This window comes from Ambystoma mexicanum, chromosome 1p, assembly GCF_040938575.1.
Source record: "Ambystoma mexicanum isolate Mex_15411 chromosome 1p, UKY_AmexF1_1, whole genome shotgun sequence".
Taxonomy (NCBI): domain Eukaryota; kingdom Metazoa; phylum Chordata; class Amphibia; order Caudata; family Ambystomatidae; genus Ambystoma; species Ambystoma mexicanum.
This window is the reverse complement of record NC_090921.1, coordinates 141,842,140-141,860,036: the sequence shown is the minus strand read 5'-3', so window position 1 is coordinate 141,860,036 and position 17,897 is coordinate 141,842,140. Positions and strand designations below refer to the sequence as shown.

Genomic DNA, 17,897 nt, shown 5'->3' with positions numbered 1-17,897 from the left:
ATATATATGTGCCAAGTATGTTTCCTGAGACTGTTCAGTGCACGGATGATCAGTGCTTGGGGAATTTGTGCGGATCTCTTTTCAGTGGTGCGAGAAGAAACAGCGCGTAGAGCAGAAAGCACAGGAGCTCAATGGACCGTTGGTCTACTAGAGAGCACAGGAGTTTAAATTGGATTTGGATGGAACGGAGACTAGGAAGGGAGAAGCGATCCCGCGTTTCGGGAACGCGCTCTAATTTTACTGTGTGGTGAGGAACGCTGTACTGCTCGGTATGCAGCAAACATCCTCCGCCCGTGAGGGGCACGATGTAGCGGGCGACGTGGCGAAGTACTGTGGAAGGCATCCTTCGCTCATGAGGTCGGGTGCAGGTAACGCTGCTCCGCCTCACTACTGAGACGCTATGCAGCGGTCAACATGTTGGTAAAATTGTTGTACAATGCTACTTGTATAAGACTGTATAATGCTTAAATGCATGTTGAGATGGAGTTTATTTTGTTTTGCATTTAGGATTTAAGTTAAGAACTTAATGCAATGTTGGTTGTTGTTGTACTGAGTATTAGTGTGGGCTTTGGTGAACACTCTTGTATGAGAAATGCTGGTCTGGTGAGAGTGTGTATGGAATGGGTTAAGTCACTGCAGTTAGAATTTAACCATTTCTTTAATATTTGCAGGTTTATGGACTTTTTACACAGTTTACTGAAAGGTGCATAATTAAATGCAATGTGATACGGTGTGGAGCTCTTTGTGTGTGAATGAGCTAGTGTAACTTATTGAGGATTTTTAGGTTCAAAGAGCTTTATAGACTTTTGGACTTTTAGACATTTAGAATTAATGCAGGACATGGACGAGCAAAAGAACTATTTAAGAAATATTTTGCATTTAGGATTAATGCAAAACATGGATAAGCAAAAGAACTATGTAGGAAATGTTTATGTTAAATCACCAAGCCTAAAGAAATGTCATTTGTGGTTCATACATTGTACATAAGGTTGACTGTGAATAAGTAAACCTGATGGATATGTATCTGGTTATGAATGATGTGAGCTTAGTTCATGTTCAAATGACTTTGGGTCATTAATCTGTTTGGTAGGTTAGGAGTTAGGACAGTTAGGATTACTGTCCATCTGTGTTGAGATGGGGTAGCGCTTTTGCTTAAATATGTGTATTAGGTAGCGCCCCATGAGATGGAGGAAGCGCTTTTATTTAAATTGACGGTATTGAGGTAGCGCCTCATTTAGGTGTCAATTGGTTGGCAAGGGACACTTGTTTTAAGATGACTAAGTGTTGCTGGGAGGTAGGATCCATAGTAGTTGTGGATTTTGGTACATTGTATACGGAGGTAGCGCCTTTGTTTACTTAAGCATGGTGAGTAAAGTCCTCTTTTGGTTATGGGGACGTGTGAGGTCAATCCTGGGGGTAGCGCCCTTTCAGGTGCAGGAGTGAGTAAGTGGAGAAGTGCACTAAGGTGAGTGGGAGTTGTGGTCGGGTGATTTTATGAAGAATTTAGGAACGGTAGTAGATCACTGTTAGAAGAAGTCAACTCTCAACTGAAATGGACAGGTGGTTTTGTTGGATGAAGATGTGGTAGTGGTTATCTTAGAATTAGCTGTTGTACTGGTTGGGGACGCCCTCTGGTGGAAACATTGGCTAAACGGAAATATGTTGCCCAAGATGAAGAGTTGTCTTGTAGTTGTTTTCTTTTTGTGTTATATGTAAATCCAGACCAAGGTACCCCAAGGTCAGGATTATGGGACTCGTTAGTGCTGCCATTGAGTTGAGCGTTTAGTCCAACCCCATTGTTTTGTTGGTGGTCTTGGAGATGCCTGGCCAGTATCTTCGAGTTGTTGCAGGATCTGTTTACCTTGGTGTGGTTAAGTTGGGCTCTTTTGGCCTAGTCCTTTTGATGTATTTGTTTGTATATTCGTGATGTAGGCACAGTTTGGTGATATTTCAGCAGTGGTTAGCGGTTTTATGAATTCTCTCAATAGGTATGGTGATTCTGTTGTTTTCTTGGATGTCTACTATTGCGCCAGGATCACAAGCCATGCTTCAGGGTGGCAGCCTGGAGGCTCGCCTGTGGCAGGGGTTGGCGGAAGGATATATGTTATGTTAGCGAGTGTTCGGTTTGTAGGGTAGCTTTAGCTTGGTGTATAGGCTGGCATGTGTCTAGGGTGAGAGTCTAGAGTTTGTCTGTGGCAGGGATAGACAAAAGGTGATTTGTGTTGGTATTGAGGGTGACCTGGATATGTAGGTGAAGTTTGGAATTGCATAGCTGTGGGATTTCTTGTGAAGCTGTATGGTGGATGGTGATGTGACTTGCCTATATGTAAAGTGCTTATTGTTTGTGTAGACGTTTCGGTAAGGAGGGAGATGTGTTATGTCACACTCTTCAGGCACTGCCTGAGCCAGCTGAGCTAGCCACTTGGTACTGTGATGTCATGCAAGTACCAAGTGGAATGTTGATGTATGAGTGAGAGAAGGCTGTGCTGAGTGTTCTGTTTATGGGTCAGTTGGGCCCTCCCTCCCTGGGTGATGGGTGCCGGTGATCTATCTTATGTCTTATACCTTATGTCTTTATGTCCTGTAACATGTAACTGAAGAACTGGAAGTAAACTTACTTATAAGCAACCTAACTCAAGTATGGACATTGCTTTACTACATGGGCCTTTGTGACCATTGCTGGCGTAGTTCTTTCCAGAAAGGTGTCTCCGTTATAGCAAGGGTTAGTCTGACTAATGTCTAGTTGTATGCCTGAAATTTTACTTGATGGAGGATCTTGTTCTGAACCCCTCAGTTGGCGAGGGTCGCTGGGGCCTGGATTAGTCAATAGACTTGGTAAAGGAGACTGGGAAGCACAAGGACGGATCTGTTTCTTTTTCTGGAGGTGGCAAGGATCTAGTTGGTTCCGGACCTGAGTCAAGAGGGTCCCTATTAAATTCCCACCCAGTCTTGCTGGCGGGCAATTTTTGTTTCTCCAGATCTGTGTGATGGTAATTTACGGCTGGCAGTGATGGTCTTACGTTGTTTGTGAGGAGGCGTGATCTCTTCTGTCGCCTCAAGTATTTCGGCGTCAGTGAGTTCATTGCAGCGGGCCTGGATGGCTCTTGAGTGTTTACAAAAAAAGTCAGACAAAAGTTCGAATGGCGGCTGAGAGGTTTTAGCATTTCTTTATTTTTTTTAACACCCGGCCGGCGGTTTTCTTTGTTGCTGACAGCTTTGCCAGATTTTCTTTGCTGTAGAGGAGCTTTAGCTGATTTTTTACTGATCAGAAGAAGTTTATCAGCTGGGTCAGATTGATCTCTTGAGGGTCTTAATCTTTTCTTCTTATTTGTCAGAGTATTTTCGTCTTGGTGAGACTCTGACAGAGAGTCTTTTTGGCTTTCAATCAAATCCGGGTCCCCTATCTCCGGGGTGGGTCTCACTGGGAAGGTGTGAATCAGTGCCGTAACTGACACTATGCTTGTGGGCGGAGCCCAGGCTCCACGGGCTCTGGGTCCTGTGCCACTGCCAGAGCTGCTTCTCCCAGCGCCCGCTGGGGGTCCATCACCGGGGGCTCATAGCCAGTCCGGCCCCCCGCCAGCTCCCCTAACCCATTAACCAATGTTATCTCCTCCTTGCGGGCCGCCGCCGAGCCCCGCGGTGAGCCGTCACGCAGAGAAGCCCCGCCCCCGCCCCCACCGGGAGATCGCCGTGAGTTTTGCTTGTCAGGATTACCGACGGGCTCAGCTGTGACAGGGGTAGGAGTGGGCAGGGACAGTAGCACGGCCGTCTCGATGTGAAGCAGGGTGGAGGAGGTCTTATGGCTAACGGACAGTTCCGTAACAGGATGGAACAGAGTTGCGTCTTTTGGCGAGTCGCATAGTGGCGCTCTTAAAGCAGTTTTAACAGTCTGTGGGCTCATTGAGTTCAACAGGCGGTCATTATGAGTGGATGTTGGTTTACCTGTGTTTAACAGAACTTGCTGTAGATCAAGTGAAGAGTCTAGTCGAACTCGAGAGCTCCTCAGGCATCGACCCGCCTCATCCTCAGGTGGCAGGGCAGGGAAATGAATGGGCAGTAGAGCCTTTGCAGTCTTTGCAGTCCTGCCTGTTATGACTGCAGGACTGCCACTCTCCGCCACTCCGCATCCGCACCGCGGAAGAAAATGGCTTTTAAGCAGTTCTGGCCAGCACTTCCTCCACCAACAATAGTAGAGAGTGAAGAAGGACTGTAGGTAGACCGTAGAGTCAGGAAACAGGTAGCAGTACTGCCACTCTCCGCCACTCCACTGTATCTAGTTAACTTTGATGCAAAGGCAGTCAGTGCAGACATTCCTTGAATCATAGAGTACAATAGACTACGTGCAGTGTACACACCCCATCTAAAAATGTATCCTATTCCTCAAAAACCAAAAACCAAAAACTTTGAAAAGAAGGCTCATTCCATCAGAAGTACTAAAGGGCGTAGCAGTTACAAGAATATGCAAATCTTAGTTACAGTGAATCATACATTGAGATACATTACTGTATAAAAGAAGTTACCATCATGTGGATAGCTGGTAGGCAATTATTAGTTGCGTTATGGTTACACAGGCATGGATCGCGCATCGTGCAGATTAGTGATCAGTGGATTTTAACCACAAGATAGTATTGGTTCTGAAGTTCTGGTAAGGCTGGTGTATTCTCATTGTAGGAGGCAAGGAATTCCATAGTTTGGCCACTTTAACAAGGAAACTATTGCCTCCAATCGTGGATAGTTTGTATCTGGGAATGGACAAGCAGTCCCGGTTTGCTGATCTGGTTGGTGTTAGGGATGTCCTTTTGTAGAATCTCTCAGCGAGGTAGATAGGTGCTGCGTTGTTAAGAGATTTATGGGTAAGCAATGCAGTTTTTAGTAAAATTTTGTCATTTGTCCGGAGCCAGTTGTAATGTCGTCTACTCTCAGAGATGTGCTCTCTTCTAGAGATACCTAAGGCCGCTCTACGGGCATTGTTTTGTAGGGTTTGGATTCTTGTAATAATGGACTTGTTGGAGCCTATGTATAGGGCATTGCAATAATCCAGCCGTGACAGAATAAGGGCTCTGGCCAGGATGGTACAGCTGTTGTTCGAGAGAAATGGTTTGCCAGTTCTAATGAGTTTACACGTGTATGCCGTGGAGGACGCTCGCGTGTTAACCTGTTTAGAAAAGGATAGGGTAGAGTCCTGGGCTACCTTGATGAGGTTACCGTCAATTTTTGTTAGGTTAGTAGATGATGATGAGTTCTGTTTTATCATCATTTAGGCATAGACCATGCATGGCCATCCATGCCTGGATGATGATGTACACTCTATTCACCAAGGCCAAATCCTTGTTGTAATCCTCTGTAAGTGGGAGAAGGATCTGAGTATCATCTGCATAGTTCATGTAGGTGATACCAAGATGGTCCAGATCATCGAAAAGGGCCTTGGAGAAGATATTGTAGAGTGTAGGCGAGACGCAAGACCCCTGTGGCACACCACAGGTAATAGGTATGGGGTCTGACGCTGCTGAAGGTGAGAAGACCCTCATTGTTCTGCCGCTTAGGAAAGATCTAATCCAAGTTATGGCTTCTTTGGAGAAGTGTGCTGCTGAGTCGAGATGATTACAGAGGACCGTATAATCCACCAAATCGAAAGCAGCTGAAAGGTCCAGGAGGAGAAGCAAAGCTGATTTACCATTGTCTCTAAGCTCGTCAACTTGGGTTTTGAGGTTGATGAGGGCAGTCTCTGTTCCGTGTTGTGGACGGAAGCCTGACTTGTCTAGCTCCTAACAGGTGGTGTAATGCTAAAAATATTTAGATTTGCGTGTACGCCACTTTGTCTAGTATTTTTAGAAGGAAGGGGACTGTAGTAATTGGCCTATAGCTGGTGGGTGTTAAGGGATCTAGAGTAGGTTTTTTTAGAAGTGGGAGTACCCACGATTCTTTGAGGTTGGTGGGGATAGTGCCGGTGGTAAAGGAGGCGGTAATGAGCTTGGATATGAAAGATGAAAGGTCTCGAGCCGCATCCTTGATGAGTTGTGCCGGGCAGAGGTCACCCTGGCAGTTGGATGGTTTGAGAGACAGAATAATTCTTTCCACCTCGATGATAGATATTTTAGAGAAGTTAAAACGGGTGGGATGGATTTCCACGGTGTTCGCAGATGTTTTGGATGTGGGTGGAACATTTAAGGAAGGCTTCCGATGGTAGTTGTTTCCATGCCGCCTTGCAATTTCTTTTTGTTGCCTTACGTTTTTTAAGAATGAAAACATTTTAACCTAAAGAATTTTAGATTTCTTATTACAAATACTGGAAAGAAAAAACAAATACCTATAATAGAAATCTTTCACATTTCCTGCATGTGGAAACATACATGCACTCTTTGCAACCATGTCATTGAAGAGCAAGTCCCTAACAAATTATTCATATATATACCAATACCCAACTGTGACTCCATTCCATTTCAGCAACTGGTGCAAAATGCAAACCATAGCAGGTTGTGTACATCCTGCAATTCTGATAATCGTTCAACGCTTCATTTACACCCACATAGTCAGTATGTGATATTAATGCTCTTAAGGTACGTACTGCCTTCACACACGGACAGGTATCACTTGGCAGGAAAACCTTCACAACTGTAGCCATAATCTACCACACAGGGGACTCCACCAATGCAGGCCACTATACCGCATACATTAGAAAGCAAATGTCATGGTGGGAATGCAATGATACTTCCATCAGTCCAAAGCACAGACTACCTGCAAATCTTGGAAATGCCTACTTAATATTCTTGAGGCCAAAATGTACTCATTAATGTACAAACCTAGCATACCTTACTCGCCAGCACCAACCAGTACCTTCGTGAGTGGTCAAAAAATGTTTTTTCTTCTGCACTATCGACCTAAAGCAACGTACCATACATGAAGCATTGCGAAATGTACTACAGTGTATATTTGCCTACTTCATCCCCAATGATTCCAAGGAGTACAGTCACACAAACAGTACGTGTCCACAAAACACAGTGCCACTATTTTCCACTGTTTACGTGGAAGGGAATTTGCTAAGTGTGAGGGTTGAAAACTGTCCTCTTTAACCTCTAAAATCACCACTGGCACATAATAGTCCTACAACTACCAACACATATTTACGTACCACCATGTAAATCTGCAAATGGACAGCACCACTTCAAAATGTGCACAGATGTCCAAATAACCCTTTACAAACGGGAAACTGCAAACAGTTAGACTACGCCACATGGTATCTAACTGCAACCTGAATACCACAATGTTATTTGCAGAATGACAACTACCCAAGTCAACCTTCAACAACTACTGTGCTATTAACACAGCATGAAACACTTACAAAGTATCAGCAATTACAGTACGCCAACAGGTACGTAACTACTGTGCAAATACTGCATTAGCAGTCAGAGACTCCACCAGAGGAGTCCACTGTACTGCATACATTTTAAAGTAGTAGTCATGGTAGGAATGGTCCAAAGCACATACTACCTACAAATCTTGGAAATGCCTACTTAATAATCTAGAAGTCAAACTTTACTCAGGTATGTACAAACTTACTATACCTTACTCCCCAACACCAAGCAGTACCTTAATAAGCGGAGAAGAAATAATTTTCCTTCCACACTATCTACCTAAAGCAACGTAAAAGAATTACTGCTGCACTGCAGAACTACACATGCAAACATATATGCACGTACAATTAACCCCACACATAACACAGCCACCTACCCCTTAGCCACTGCAGTTTACATTGCCTACTACTTCTTCCACTGAATACATAACCTGTTTCCTATGTACACTGGTCACTTAACTCTACCATAAGTGCAGACACTAAATTAACAACACTACAGCAACGTACCCTACATTCTGCACAATTAGAACAATACCACTTCATGCATGCATCCATATATCTTACGTAAGTCTCCTAGCTTCTCCAACATTTGCCTCCTTGCTTTACACTGCCACCATGCATGCCATTAGCTCACTTTCATTGTTATGTACACCATTTTCAAAAAACGTAGCCAACCCATATTTCAATACAGCGCATACATCAGAGCTCCCCAGCCACATTGCAACCAATACCGTACCTCTTTACTTTTTCAACTTCTGTTACCCTTTTACAATGCCAAACAAACGTTCACACTAACTGCTTTCCTTTCTTAAACAGTTGCCCCAAAAAAGGTCATGCATTACAACACCAACCTGCGTACTATGGACCACCCACCCACGTGTTCTCACACAGCAAACACAATGTTACATTACCCACCGTTGCCTCGTAACACAGTGCACATCTACCTTTTCCTTACACACTGCAAAAACACATTTTCTGTATGTTGCCATCTGTGCATTTGTGTGTCTATTTGTACAGCACCATCATATCTACTTGTAGGTTGCACTACCTTCACCGTAATGACACTACCAACATTTGTAAATAGATGCAACACTCGAAACACGTTCTCGGCTAATGCCTTCCTTTTTTCCTGCCTCATCTCCGGAAATCGAAAGTTAACATACCTCTCCTTAAACAGAACACACGCTCATTGTAAAACAGCCTTGAGGGGGAAGCATGTGTAGCTGCAATGTCATATATTGTGTAGGAGTCTAGCAAAAAAGGATACATAACTTGCACTGCAGTTCCTCTGTCCATGTGTACTCTGCAACCATCTCATATGCTGTCCAGTGCCATTTCACGGGCTCCCAATTGAAGGATGCAATTTGCTGAAATTATGTAAGTACACCTTTACATCACTTGTGTATGATGATTAACAGTTATTTACGTGCTCCTCTGTATGCATATTTACACACTTGCTGTACCGCTCACTTTCTCTCCATACCTTACACAGACCTTTGTGACGGCAGTAAAAAAACACTGTCACACTGCCATGTCTCCACAATTCCCAGTAACTTGCAACTGTCATTGGGCCTCATTACGACTCAGGCGGTAAGGGTTTTACGACGGCGTAAACAGCGCCGACCCTTACCGCCTGAGTACGAGGTCCCTTAGCGCCATGGCGGATTTAACACCTGCTTATAGCAGGTGTTAAAATCCATGGCGCTAAGGCACCATGGAGTTAATTACGCCACCGTAATTTACGGTGGCGTAATTAACGCCTTCCCCACTCCCATTATGCCCTATGGGGCAAAAATGGGAATGGGGAAGGGTAAATGGGGATTGGGGACTTACCGCCCCGCCAAGGTCGGAATGGGGCGGTAAGTCCGCCAACCACCATGGCGTAAACGTAGTTTACGCCATGGTGGTAAAGTCACGGCCCAGGCGGTAACTTACCCCCTGGGTCGTAATGAGGCCCTGTCTGTTGATTCTCGTACACTGAAACACCTTACCTTCTACGCGCTCGTACACTGCTAGATTCCCTGTTCTGCCCTTTGTAAGCCCTTCCACACAATTACTACGTCTACGCACCCTCAGTGTACTATACTTTGTAACCGATACAGGTGCACGCAGCGGTCAACCAGCACACAAATATGTGCAACTCACATTTCTTTTACGCGCTTCTTACCAAAGCAGCTACTCCATTCTCCATCAAACCAAAGTAACCCCCATCATGTTACTTATTGTATAACATTTTTGTAAACACACTTACAGAATGCGCCCTGGGTCCAACTGCACTGGCTATCACTGTCAACTTTTGTAAAAAAGCAGCACATGAAAACATCATCTTGTCACAATGGTGCCAACACATTTTCTTCTGTGCACCCGTACAATCACTCTATTACTTACAAACCAGACACCAAGGCAGTGAGTTCAAATACGGCGCAACGCAGTAACACATAGGCCATTGTTCCTCACCCATTCAGCTATTACTACATTATCCTTCATGCAAAGGTTTGTTCTGTACGCTACTTGTAATAGCTGCTACTTACATGTACTCTTATTCCTCTTTCCACTCAGATATGTTGCACCCTACTGCGCATGCCACACCTTCCGCATTCCAATAAATGGCTGGTGGACCAACCATTGGAAGATTACCATAAGCAATGTCTTTTCCATTGTTATTATCTGGGCCAACCACTATGGGTCGGTATGTCCACTTGCAGTTCCTGCTATATGAACCAACCTGCAAACGTTCATTCTATAAAGCATCCCAGTAGCACTGCATGCTACCTTCGCTACCTCTGAAAGACAATGGGCCTCATTACGAGTCCGGCGGTAGCCGTGCCGGTAAAACCGGCGGGCTGCTGCCGGACTCATGGGGATTTACCAGCTCTGGACTTGCCGGAGTCACCGTGGCATTACAGCCCAGAGGCAGCATTCTGTTACTCCCCATTCCCGTGGAGTCCCCACGGGAAATGGGGGCAATGGAAACACCGGCACCATGCGGTAATGGTGCGAGTGTTTCCACGTCCGTGTGCTGCCGGTGGCGTTACGCTCGCCAGGTCAGACCTGGCAGGTGTAACACCACACGGCCACATGACTTGGAGTTAGCTGGTCCAGAAAACGGTGCTGGTACGGTTTTACCGGCACTGTTAAATCCAGACCGACTAACTCGTAATGAGGCCCAATGTCTTCTTGCACACAGACCACCAAGCAGCACAACATACTCCTTTTACCACTGTGCTGCACCAGAACAGAAGAACATAATTGCACAGATGGCATTGGTCACTGTATTTTGTGCAAAATAAAAGAGCAGTGAATCCACCAACTGCATTTACATTCTGTGGCAAAATAAAGCACTTTGAACCACTCACTGTATTATTAGTAAATATTGGAATGATCTCGAACCTTACAGTCTGTCCGCGCAAGTCTGCTTTTTCTTTTGTTTATGTTGTTCCTTTCCAGAGGTAGGTGCTCACATGACAAAGTGTGCTACGCTTGGCACGCACATAAAATAAATACCTGGAGTGCACGCCGTGAGGAACGAGTGTCCACAAGTAAAGTCACTGACGCCAGTGACTGCTGCGATGGTGTATGCGGCACACAGGCATAGCTGACAGATGCCATCCACACAGTACAAATGCACAGACTTCAAGCTCCAGCGGCTTAATTTCGCCATATAAACAAGTACGCCAAACAAAGGTAACAGTCAGATAGCCTGCCATCGTGTATATAGCTCCACTTAACGGCGTTCATCATGTTGCCTGCTGCAAATGTATGTGTGTTCGAATTCACATTCTCCATATGTAATACTTATTAACTCGTGGCATGTCACACTACCTTCCTTCTCTCTCACCGTACTATGTGTCATGAGAGGTGTACCATACCCAATACCCCAGATGAGATCATCAAAGATGAAGCTTGATGTGCTAGTATTCAATCTGCCATGCTAAACATAATTGATCTCCTGCAACAACAAAAAATCAGGACCATTACAAAGCCCCACCTCACAACCATGGGCCCAAGCAATCAGACCCCACTCCACCTCCAACAAACTCTACTAAACCATTCTTCTCTCTTAGAGACATCACTTAACCTGAAGTCATCAACCTCCTCCAAAACCTAAAACCTTCTATGTGCAAATGGGACATCTGTCCACCTAAGCTTATCAAGGACTGTGCTGACCTGCTTGCTCTGCTACTGACAGCCTACATTAATGCCTCTTTCAGAACTGGTATTATCCCTGCAAGCCTCAAAGAAGCTTGGGTACGCCCCCTTCTAAAAAAAAGCCCACTCTAGACCCCACACAGCCCAATAATTACTGACCCATAACCATTGTGCCTTTCCTCCTCAAGATCTTGGATAAAGCTGCCCACTGCCAAATGCAACACTTCCTTGAAACCCACTCGATTCTCGGGACAAGGCAATCTGGTTTCCGTAAAGGACATGGCACTGAAATAGCACTGGTGGACCTAAAAAACCAGATCACCCAAATAATGGATAAAGGCAAGCCAGACCTCTTGCTACTCTCGGCTGCTTTTGATCTAGTGGATCACAAGAGTCTCACCTCACACCTCACCCACTCAGCTAACTTCTCCAAAGAAGCAGCTCTCTGGGTCACCTCCTTCTTGGAACATAGCCAGTGCAGCCCCCACCCCCATCCACTGTGGAGTCCCTCAGGGCTCTTGCACAGCACCTACAATGTACAACTTGTTCACGAAGCCCCTCTTCGACAAGCTTGACGCCCTAGGTATCGCGTATACTTACTACTCTGATGATACTCAGGTACTCCTACCACTCACCGGCTCCTACAATAGAGACGACGAAGCACGTCACATAATAAACTCCACCATCCAGGCTTGGATGGGAGCCAATGGCCTCAGCCTTAATGGGGAGAAGACCAAAATCATCATACTAGGTCAAAAAAATAGATTAGCCAAACTCGACAAACTGTACTCCAACTTCACCATTGATAATACGATCATCCCTGTCTCCACATCCATGAAAACCCTAGGGGTTTACATAGATTCCACACTATCCATGAACAGGCAGGACAGCGCCATCACCTCCGCCTCAGCACACACCACAACACTCATAAACGCAATAAAACCGTACCTATCCAAGCCTAACTGTCTATCAATAGCCAGAGCAACTATTGGTGCCAAACTAGACTTTTGCAATGTGCTCCTAGCAGGTACATCTGCAAAAAAATCTAAACCGACTCCAAATCAAGCAAAACAATGCGCTAAGAGCAGCATTAAGCTTTCCCAAAAGGGAACATATTTCCCATGCCAGAAAGGCAGCTCACTGGCTCCTGGTTAAAGAGCGCTTCACTTTCAAAATCCTCACACTCACCTACAAATGCCTCACCCACACAGCGCCTCTACCTCTACACAACCTATCAGGACTTGCTACATTAACCAACTACACACCCCACACATCAACGGGGCCAAAGCTGGCGGGTTAGGCTTCCCCTACATAGCCGCCAAGTTATATAACGCTCTACCCACAGACATCAGAGCTGAAAACTATCTACTTGCCTTCCGAAAAAAACTCAAAACCTCCCTCTTCATCTAACCCACAGTATTCACTGCTCTCTGTACTTGCCTGTATTCAAAATTGCAACTATCACCTTACCTGTAACTTAGTAAACTGTTTGTAACAAGCGCCACGATGCCTCACGGCTGTTGCACGCTTTACAAATGCGAATAAATAAATACTGTACATTAATTGTGTCGTCTCAGTATGTGAATAGTAACAAGGCCAATAACCGTCACCATATTCACAGGCTGTCATTTCACACCATCTCTACTGGTATGGCATCTGCAAAATGTCTTCCACAACCATGCTGTGACAGTGAGCACCCACACTTCACATACATATTTCTTGCCCTGTACTCTAGACTTACATATCAGTGTAAGAAGTGACCCAAAGAAGGGGACAGTGTTAAACCTACTTCCGAACAATGGCCACATTGTTATGTCAAATGCCCGTAGCCATCCATACACGGCATTACACACTTAACACTTCCAACACAACATGGTACACCAATTAGAGCAATCCCTACACCATCTGCAATGAACTCCCCAACCCCAATAGCCTCTCAAGGTTGTCACCTGCGCACTTACGCAACAACTGTTTGTGTGTTTGTATCTGCGTACATGAGCCATGTCGCAAACATTACATACTAAAACAAGTCTTGCATTTCCACTTTCTTACTGCACTCCCTGAACTGAACCTCTGGGCACGTCCACACCCCTCCGAACACAAATGATGTCTTATCTCAGCAAATCCCCAAGTGTATTGTATAGCACAAGGTAAGCTTATAATTTACTGAATACAAGTACGTATAGATGCAGCAAAATACTCAAACAAGACAACAGAGGAGTCACACCTACTTCCAACCAGTGCCCGCACTTGTTACAGCCAAGGGCCATACCCATGCACACAAGGCAATATGGGTTTTACAGGCACACGACAACTTAGCAGCCTGACTGCAAATATCCTCATATTGTCTCCAATGCACTGCCCATCCCCAATGGAGTCTGCCTGTATTCACCAAAAAGTAATAGTCGCCTCCACAACTGGCCACCAATTAACTATCTGTGAGTACCTGCATACCAATTCCGTCTATCTGCCAATGTCTACCTGCCCTCCCTAAAGCAAGGCTGTGGGCAGGCCCTAGACTCTTGGGTACATAGGTGAATACACCCATACATGTAAACATGTCAGCACTAACCCTTTCTGCCCACAGGTAAATAGTGATTCAGTAATACACCCAAGCAAGTGAACTTCCTGTTACCTACTTCCAACCATTGGCTACCCTATTATGTACAATGGCCCTACCCATGTGCACAAGGCAGTATAGGTGTTGCAAGCACAATAAAGTATAGATTTTGCAAGCACAATACAACATACCACTAATACTACAAATATCCTCATATTCTGTCCAATGCACTCCCCATTGTCAATGGAGTCTGCCTGCACTCACCAACAAATGATAGTTGCCTCCACAACTGCCCACAAATTAGCTTTCTGTGAGTACCTCCGTACAAATTCCTTCCATCTGCCAATGTCTACCTGCCCTCCCTAAAGCAAGACTGTGGCCAATCCGTACGCTCTTGGGTACATAGGTGGAGGCCTATGGCCTATGGCCTCCACCCATGCACCCAATAGCTTAGTCCTACTACACATCCACTAGAAACCAATAAGGTCATGCATGGTAACTTTTCCCACGGTGCTGTACTGCCTACAATTACGTATACATACAACAGACTCAAACAAACTACCATTCTCACACCTACTGGCAACCAGTGCCCACACTGTGACAGCCAAGGGCCGTACCCCTCCAAACAAGCCAGTATGGGTGTTACAAGCACAAGACAACAATGCACTCCGACCACAAACATCCTCATATTATCTCCAATGCACTCCCCATCCACAATATAGTCTCCCTGCACTCACCAAAAAATGGTAGTCGCCTCCACAACTGGCAACCAAGTAAGTATGTGTGAGTACCTCCAAACAAATTCCTTCCATCTGCAAAGGGCAACCTGCCCTCCCTAAAGCAAGGCTATGGCCTACTGCCTCCGCCCATGCACCCAATTTCCTAGTCCTACTACACACCCACAAGAAGGCAATACAGGCATTCATACTAACAGTTTCAATGCTGCTTGCCTGCCTATACGCACGTATACATGCAGTGAAGGTGGATACCGAAACAGCATTCGCACACCTACTCCCAACCACTCCCCACACTGTTACGGCCAGAGGCTATTGCCATGCACACAAGGCAGTGGGGCCTTTGGAGACACAACACAACCTATTACACTGACTGCTAATACCCTCATAATATATCCAAGGCACTCCCCATACCCTATACAGTCTGCCTACAATGACCAACATATCGTGCAACTACCCACCAATCGAGTGAATGTCAATAGCTGCATGATTGGTGCATATCGCCACAATGTACTGCCAAAAAATCCTTTTCCTCCATGTCGTTAAGCACTCTCTTGCAGAAATAGTGTAAGCAAACTCGCCCACCTACCTATTCGCTATGTACCTCATTGCTCTCCCATACATTCAGCCTTTATATTAGGGGCGATTGTGCCCTAGCCGTACATGCTTTCTGCATGTCATGTTCATGCAGTAAGAAGCCTATGCCTTATCCAAAACCACTGCACCCCAAGTTAAAGAAGCAGGTTAATAATTCCTCACAAATCCGCCGCAACAAAAAAACTCAAACGCACAACCTCAACATAATCACTGGCAGCTGAAGCTTGCAGCACAAAACATTGCTAATGCCTTTGCTGCCCCCTCTTTCACCAAGCCAATCCTGCAAAGCAGTCTTTCCAACGCCTTTCTCGCACACCACTATCCTCCGATACTCCATGGCGGAGTCTCCCAAAAACTTTGACGGACAGCACGCTTCCCTCCAGCCAACCACCGGACGCATTCACTGCTCGCCGACAGCATGCCGTACCGTGGCCCAATCACAACTGGGAAATGTGACCGTACATTTCATCGTTTTGCAAAGAATTTACCGGTCTGATTTCGCCTGAACAAACAAAAGCACGCTTTCTGGCCCAAGCTTTGCTCCTGTTCCAAATTTGGTGAAAATACATCCAGCCCATTCAGTCTATGGGAAAAAACAAAATTTGGGACTCCTCTATAACTCCCCCCGCACAAAACCTTGCCCAAAGTGGCTTAAAAATTCAGAGCCGTCCATATACTTTTTTGCAAAGTTTGGTGAGAAATCGTTCAGAGGGAGGGAAAAGGGCTCTTCCTATGAGTTTAGCAACTTAACCATAACTACACGCCCGCGGGTCGTGTGATATATATATATATATATATATATATATATATATATGTAGATATATATATATATATAAAACACTGGTCAACCTTTGCTTATTTGTCCAATCTCTCTATAGGCTTGCCAAAGTAACTAATGTCTATTCACTATGCCACAAAGCTTTACTGCTGTGGAATCGTATGCTGAACCCTCCTTTTTAATGCTTGTTCACTTGTGTGTACGATTCTCCCTGAATATCTGTGCTGCTGAAAATCTTTTGCCATTTCTATTGCTTATTCCTTATGTAACGTTCTTCTTATCTACACACATTGAAAGAATGGTAGAGAATTCCGTAACTAATGAATGGGGGTGTAATAATTTTTCCGCACCTGGCGAATACTGGTGATTTAAGAACAGGTCAACCACTGTACCAGACCTTTTTGTACCCTTCATGGTAATGAACTTAAAGGTCGGGTGTGCTTCACTAAGCAAAATTGAAAGCTAATTCACATTTGCTACTTGTTCTGCTGCATGATGAAAATGTAATCAAAACAGCCAGAGTTCATCTGCAACTGTCTTTTTGCAACACTTCTAATGAATTTATTTTTCCGGTCTAACTCCTCCACAAAGAGGTTTTACCAGGTTACTCACCGTAGTGACCACCTTACTCCTAAGTCCATAGTCCCCTTTCCTCAATACTTATGGGACATCTCTCCGTCCTGTGGGACGGGACCGGAGCACTTTGTAAAAAGCATCCAAATTTTTTCCAAAAATGTGTCCCTCGTCTTTTTCCTGAGCGGGGCCCGGCACGCGGCCGTAACCCCACCCACCTTGGCTCCGCCCCACCCATCGCCCATCAGTCCTTTTCTATCGCAGGGTCAAAGACCCATTAGCAATAACAGAGGAACCTTATTAGAGGGGACGGCGGGCGGGCGTATGGAGGAAAGGGGACTATGGACTAGGAGTAAGGTGGTCACTACGGTGAGTAACCTGTTAATACTCCTACGTCCCGTCCCCTTTCCTCCATACATATGGGAGATTCCCAAGCACTCCTTACAGGAACTATGGGTGGATGAAAAGACCTCTTACTGAAACAGGTTCTTCAGCACAGCCTGGCCGAACTGAGCGTCAGCTCTAGAGCTCATATCGAGGCAGTAATGCTTACAGCAAGCAGATGGGGAGGCCCAAGTAGCCGCTTTAGCGATGGACTCCCAGGGAACATACTTCTGAAAAGCAACCGCAGCTGCCTTGCCTCGCACCTGGTGTGCATGGATACCTTTAGGAGGTTTCAGCTTTTGGACGGTGAAAGATTCCGTAATACAGGCGGTAATCCATCTGGAAATAGATGCCTTAGACGCCGACCTGCCCTGAGGCTTACCGAAGGTCACAAAAGTTTGGGAAGAGCTCCGAAGCTCTGAAGTCCTGTCCAAGTAGAACCTAAGAGCTCTTCGGACATCCAGGCAGTGAAGAACCCTTTCCGCCTCCGAGGCAGGGTTCGGAAAAAAGACCGGAAGGGAAAACATTTGATTCAGATGGAATTCGGTCACTCCCTTTGGTAGGAAAGCTGGGTTCGTCCGAAGGACTACCTTGTCCTTGTGAAAGACCAAGAAAGGGTGCTCCACCGACGATGCCTGGAGCTCACTCACTCTCCTCGCTGACGTAACGGCTACCAGAAAGTACACTTCCCAGGACACGTACTTGAGGTCAACCGTAGCCATTGGCTCAAAGGGGTTATGGCACAGCGCCATCAGGACTACATTTAGGTCC

At 45.5% G+C, this 17,897-nt stretch overlaps 1 protein-coding gene across 4 annotated transcripts in view; it reads right to left on the bottom strand.

Annotated features, from left to right (window-relative positions):
- Nucleotides 1-17,897, bottom strand: part of FBXO24 (F-box protein 24) — a 1,263,390-nt gene that overhangs the window by 196,676 nt on the left and 1,048,817 nt on the right. The gene's annotated exons all lie outside the window — the stretch shown is intronic.